This window comes from Chlorocebus sabaeus, chromosome 8 (genome assembly GCF_047675955.1).
Source record: "Chlorocebus sabaeus isolate Y175 chromosome 8, mChlSab1.0.hap1, whole genome shotgun sequence".
In the NCBI taxonomy this organism is placed as follows: Eukaryota; Metazoa; Chordata; class Mammalia; order Primates; family Cercopithecidae; genus Chlorocebus; species Chlorocebus sabaeus.
The window spans coordinates 145,794,436-145,801,278 of NC_132911.1; the positions used below are offsets into that span (position 1 = coordinate 145,794,436).

Here is a 6,843-nt window from a genome sequence, read left to right on the forward strand (position 1 = left end):
TCACCACACCATCCACTCATCCACCCACCTACCCACCACCAAACATCCACTCACCACACCATCCACTCATCCGTCCACCCACTCACCACCAAACATCCACTCACCACACCATCCACTCATCCACCCACCTACCCACCACCAAACATCCACTCACCACACCATCCACTCGTCCACCCACCTACCCACCACCCAGCATCCACTCACCACACCATCCACTCGTCCACCCACCTACCCACCACCAAACATCCACTCACCACACCATCCACTCATCTAACCAACACCAAATATTCACCCACCACCCACTGACAACCCACCATCTACTACCCACCATCTACTCATTTACGCATCCACCAACCACCCGTCACCCAAAGGTTATCCACTTGCCATGCACCCAACACTGACTAGTCACCCACAAGCAACCATGCCCCACCTACCACCCACTCACCAACCACAACCCACCACCACCCACCATCTACCCACCAGCCCCTATTGAACCACAAACCATCACCCACCACCCAGTCACCAACCACCATCTACTATCCACCATCCACTTACCAGTTTCTACCCACTCAAAACTGACTACCCACTCACCACCATCCATTCACAAGTGACCCACCACCTACCATCCACCACCATCCACCCACTATCATCAACCACCTACCACAAACCCACCACTCACCCTCTATCCACCACCCATCATCCACCCAAAACTCACTACCACAATCACCATCCACCATCCACCCATCCACCATCCACTATTCACCATCCACCATCCACCATCCACCACCATCCACCATCCACCATCCACTCATTCATCATCCACCATCCACCATTCACCCATCCACCATCCACCATCCACCATCCACCACCATCCACCATCCACCCATCCACTATCTACCACCTACCATTCACCATCCACCATCCACCATTCACCCATCCACCATCCACCATTTACCCATCCACCATCCACCACCCACCATCCACTCATCCTTCAACCACTCTCCACCCAAAATTTATCCACCCACGTCTACCACACAACCATTATCCCCCATCCACTGACCACTCACTACCCACCATCTACCCACAAACCACCTACCCAAAACCCACCATCCACCCACCACCAACTATCAATCCATCATCCACCCACACACCCACCATCCACCCACATATTAATCCACCCCCTGTCACCCACCGACTGACCACCCACCACGACCGACCTCAATCCACCATCAAACCACCACCTACCACCCATCCACTACACACCCCCACCCTCCATCACCCACGCAAAATCCACTATCCACCCTCCAACCACCAACAACCCACAGCCCATCACCCACCCACCCATCCATCTATCCATCCGTCCACCATCCACCCACAACACATCTGCCACCCTTCCAGACCACCCTGTTCATCACCCACCATCCACTCTTCCACTCACCATCCACCCGCTATCCACCACCCACACACTCACCATCCATCAGTCCACCCTTTGCCCACCATCTACTGTTCACCTACCATCCACTCATCCACTCAGCATCCACGACCCACCCACCCACGATTCACCCACTATTCACCTTCTACTCACCAAACACCATCCACCATTCAACCACTATCCACCACCCACCCATTCACCATTTATTCACCCACCCATCATTAACCATCCATCCACCATCATCTATTCACCTTCCACCCATCCACCATCCACCATCCACCATCCACCATCCACCATTCACCATCCACCATCCGCCATCCACCCAGTCATCATCCATCATCCACCATCCACCATTCACCATCCACCATCCATCATTCACCATCCACCATCCACCCACTGTCTACCATCCACCCACCCACCATTCACCATCCATCATCCACCATCCACCCACTGTCTACCATCCACCATCCACCATCCACCCACTGTCTACCATCCACCATCCACCATGGACTACACTTCCACATTTTCACCCTGGCTGCATCCATGTCCATACCTGGTTGTCTTTCCTCCCCCCAATCTGTCCATTGGCTATTTTTCCAGTCATTCGTCCATTCATCTTCCACCATCCACAACACTTCTGTCAATTTCTATGCTGAACTTTCATCACCATCCTCCATCCACCCACCCATCCATTAAATGATTTTTTTTTTTTTTAAGTTTCCAGCAGGTTCCGGACACTGTATTAGGTCCTGGGGATTAGAAAGATTAACGAGAAGTGGTCCCTGATTGCTCAGCCTCCCCTTTTCCCATTCACCACCGAATTAAATCCAAACATGCTCATCTGGCATTTGAAGCTCTCTGTGCCTAGGCCTAAGTCTTCCTATCTAATCCCTCCTAATGTCAAGCTGGACCCCTCACTCCCCCTAAGTGCACGTTACCCCTTCTTGCTTCCAAGCCACTGCCCACACTGTGTCCTCTGTCTGATGTGCTTTCTCCCTGCCATCTTTCCCTATCAGGGTTCCCCTGTGTGCCAATCCCCTGCTGCAGAGGCACCTCCTCCTGGGAGGCTTCCCTTGTTTCCTTCTGACAGTGATGGTAGAGGCCTTGGTCTGCCCCTGCCCCGCAGAAGGCCTGGCTCTTCAGTAGCTGCTTTGGGAATGACCTTCCTCACCTCTCAAATGGCGCTGGAGCCTTGTGGGTTGGAGCTGGGGTCTCATCTGCAGCCACTGGTGCAAGGCTGCAAGTCCAACATGCAGTGGGATTGGACCCTGCCCTGTCCCTCCCTGGCTATGACCTTCGGGGAACTTTCTGTCTGAGGCTTGGCCCCTTTGTCCTGGAACTCGTGGCGGGTCCGCAGGGGAGGTGGAGGAGGAGCCTGGCAGGAGAGAACAGGGCTGTCACACCGACCTGGACTGGGAGCCAGGCCTCCGCTGCTTGCTGCCCTTGGTGAATTGAGCCTCAGTTTCTCACCCAGCAAATGGGAAAGCCCCAGTGGGAGGCGCGAGGCTGGCTGTGGAGCTGCCGCATCATGTGTGGGCTCCTCGCAGCTTGGCTGCCCCTTTCCTTAGCCCTGCCCCACCGGGCTTCTATTTCTCTTGCTCCTCCCAGCATTCAGCACAAGGAGGCCTTGAGGCCCTGCCGGGTTCGGAGGCTGTTACCTGTGCACCCTTCCCCCTCCCCACATGCCCACCTAGCTGGCCCCACTGGCTTCGGGGGCCTTCAAAGTCAACTCCCCAATGAGGGTGCCATGTTAACAAGTGTGGATACCATGTCCCTCATGAGCTCTGTGGCCTTGGGCTGATTGCTTTACCTCCTGGGCCTCAGTTTACCCCTCTGTGAAAGGAGCATAAAGCCACCAGGTCCCTGGCGCTCCCCCAAGAACTCACCAAACAAGGGCTGGTCTGAGGCTGGCCTAGCAGATGCAGCCCTTCAGGCCGGGTCAGGAGCAGCCTCCACGTCCTCCTTCCTTCCAACGAGTAGGTGAGACCCCCAGACAGCAGGCGGCCTGTCTGCCTCCCCACCTTTGAGGAGCCTTCCGTGATACGGTCCAGTGAGCAGGGGCCTATCGGGGGCACTCTGACCACCCCAGCAGCTCTGCCTCAGATTCACTGCACCTTCTGTGCGGGACAGGGATTCATGTAGCAGCCACGACAGCCATGGGGTGGGTACGGTTATTGTCCCCACTCTACAAATGGAAAATGGAGGCCCCACCAGTCCCCGCACATGCTCTGAGCACCTGTGCCATCCCCACAGGGCCTCTCCCTGCCTCTAGGGGCCCGGGGGATGCAAGCTGGGCCCGGAGTGAAAAATCAGCCCAGGTCCCTCTGAGAAGGGAGCAGGCGGCCCTGGAGTCACTTCCCGCACATGTAGCCCAGACCCTGGTGTGGGAAGTGACTCTCCCAAGGTCCTGAAATGAGCCCCAGCAGGACCCAGAGGAGAACGGGGGCTGCCACTTGCTCCATCCCCACCTCCCCCGAAATGGGGCTGGAAGGGCCTCACCTCACCCTGTCCCCCGGGTCACCTCACCCCATCCCCCCGCCATCCCCCGGGTCACCTCACCCCATCCCCTGGGTGCAGTTGGGACAGTCACAGGAGGGGCCTTTTCCTTTGTTTCAAAAGATTCTTGCTTCATCTCTCAATCTGAGGTCTTTATTTCCACACAATTATTCAGGATTTAGGAGCAACTTCCCTGCCCTGCCTGCATCTGTGGCCATCTGGTCTCCAAGTCTTCAGTGTTCTTGGAACACCAGGGATGCTCACAGGATGGACGAGGGCCACCCGCCCCCTGAGGTACCCTGAACATCTCTTCTCTGGGCACTGGGTCCCCCACCTCTCATAGGCTTCAGGGCCCCACGAAGGGTAGGGCAAGGCAGCGCACAAGTCAGGGTGCCACCGGTGGGGACCCCAGCCCAACCAGAACTCTCCGCCTGGGTCACCCAAGAGATCACATAGCCCAGGTTGGTGACTCAAGAACCAGGGGCACGGGTGGGGGCCAGAGGCTCCTCTGCACATGGGAGAGAAGCCCCAAGTCACAGGACACCTCTCTTGCCTTCCCACCATCGGTGGCTCCCCAGCGCCCTGCCAGGGCTGGCTGCCTTCCTTCCTCCACTGCCTTTGCTCCTGCCATCCTTCTCCCCACATCTGAAGCTGCTCACCCCAACAGCTGTGTCCCAAAGACGCAGGCCTGGACACGTGTTTTCTGTAGAGGGCTGGTGAGGAATCACTTTCTCTTTTCCAGATCAATCTTTGTCATGATTATTCAAGGCTTGTGTTAGTCCTTCCGCTGCTGTAACAAAATCCTGAAGACTAGGCCCTTCAGAAGCAACAGAATGTGCTTCTCTCTGTTTCGGGGGCTGGAGGGCAAGATCAAGGCGCCAGTAGGATGGGTGTCTGATGAGGGCTCCTCTCTGCATGCAAGACAGTGCCAGCCCACTTCATCCTCCTGAGGGGGCGAACGGGCATCTCACAGGGCAGGAGGGACCCAAGGGCAGAAGGGGCAGCCAGGCTTCCCAGCCCTTCTCAAGGGTTAAGCCCACCTTTGAGGGCAGGGCCTCCTAAACACCTCACCTCTTAATAGCATCTCATTGGTGATGAAGTTTCAATACACGAATTTAGGGGAATGTCCAGACCCCAGCGAGACCCGAAGCAGCTGTAGACAAGGTGTGACAAGTGCTGGTGGCTGTGTTGGAATGAAACGTCACTTCCAAAGGAGGCAGAGCATGGATACAGCCCAAGATCCCCTCCGGTAGGGACCCCCATCCCAGGGACTCTCAGGGGCTCCAGGACGAGCTCATTTCCTGCCTGGTGTCTGGACAGAGGCACTCAGGAGCTGCACAGCTCCCCTTGCACACCCCCAGCAGCTGACCAGTGGACAGGCGCCCTCTCCTCTGCCTTGTGCCAGGAGCGTCTGCCAGGCAGGGCTCTCCCTCCCACATGGTGGCTGGGCACCCTGGCCTTGCGGCCAAAGTCTCCAATTATCCAAGGAAGGAGCATTGGCTTCAGGGCCCTGGTAGTTCCTTAGGGGAAGCCCAGAGCGCCCAGCCCTGGCCCACAGTAGCCTCTCCTGTGCATGGGAGCAACTGACCCACTGCCACATTCTAGAGCCTTGGTGCAGAGGGCAGCAGTCAGACTCCTCCTCACGAGCCAGCCTCCAGCAAGACCCGACATGTCTGGTGCCCACTGCTCTAAACTACAGGGTCCCGGATTCCTGGGTACAAAGACAAATAGAGCCTTGGAGGAGACCCCGCAATACTCCCCAGGGAGCTGAGATCCAGGTTGGGGAGGGACTCACAGAAGGCTGGGTCACCGCTGACCTGGGGCCATTCGGGTGCTGAGAGGCCAGGAGGCACCTCCTCCAAGCAGCCTGCGGGGCCTGCACCCTCCTCCTGCTCCCGCATGAGCAGGCTTGGCCAGGAGAACCTCGGGACTGCCCAAACCCCAGATACCACAGCACCTGCATCTGCTCTGTCCACACCCATGAGCTCGGGCAGCACAGCCTGGGTGGGAAGCGCCACCTCCCTTGCCTGTGGCCAGCTTTGTGTGACTCACAGCAGCTGCCATCTCCCTCCTCGCCGTTCCTCCTGCCACCGCGTCTCCCCTCTGCCCGGGTTGTGAACTCACCCCACCTACAACCACAGCCAGGGTTTCTGTTGATTTTGTTTCCCACCACACATGGATCTCCAAGAGGACAGGGCCAGGTCTGTTCCCGGCGCAGCGCCCAGCACACCACATGTGGACACTAAAGGGCTGCCAAGTGAAGGAAGGTGCCGGCGGAAGCTGCTCTCGCACAAGGCGGAGACGCACACTCATGCATGCTGGACGCTGTCCGAAATGCCCCACCCATTCAGCTTATCACCAGCCGGGCAGGCCTCTGACTTAGCTGCCCCAGGGCCCCTCAACTGGCCTGTGGGGGTGGAGAGAGCCGGCAGCCATGGGAGGAGATCGGGGGGATCACGGCACAGAGACGGCAGCACTGCCTAGAAGACCGTCTGCCCGTTTCCGGCCTCGGCAAACCCTGTCGCCGCTGACTGGATGCCAACGCCCACTCGCTGGCTGGGACACAGTCCCCGCCCTTCCGGAAGACAGTGTCTGCCAGCCAAGCCAGCCTTCAGCTGCCCAGCAGGAGGCCCCGGGGCAACGCCTCAATCTAGCCCCCAGCCCTTTGAGAATCTCACCTGGGGACACACTCTGAGGGCTGCGTCCACCTGTCAGGCCCCACACACATCTTCATCCACTGCAGCTGAGAGAAAAACATGGAATCCCAAAGTCGGAGGGAAACTGGAACGGGACACAGCACACAGGCTTGGGACAGGGGACACCGGTGTGTGTGACCCACTACTGCCACCCACCAGCCGTGCGGCCCTGGGGATCCCATCACCCTCTGTGCCTTAGTGTCCTCGTCTGCAGTGGTG

At 57.9% G+C, this 6,843-nt stretch overlaps 1 long non-coding RNA gene across 1 annotated transcript; it reads right to left on the reverse strand.

Annotated features, from left to right (window-relative positions):
* Positions 1-4,068: 4,068 nt before the first annotated feature.
* On the reverse strand, positions 4,069-6,621 carry LOC103237524 (uncharacterized). Its single transcript, XR_005240910.2, has 3 exons — positions 6,053-6,621; positions 5,000-5,111; positions 4,069-4,839 (listed from the first exon to the last, which is right to left on the reverse strand). It is a non-coding gene; the product is annotated as an uncharacterized lncRNA (long non-coding RNA).
* Positions 6,622-6,843: the final 222 nt, after the last annotated feature.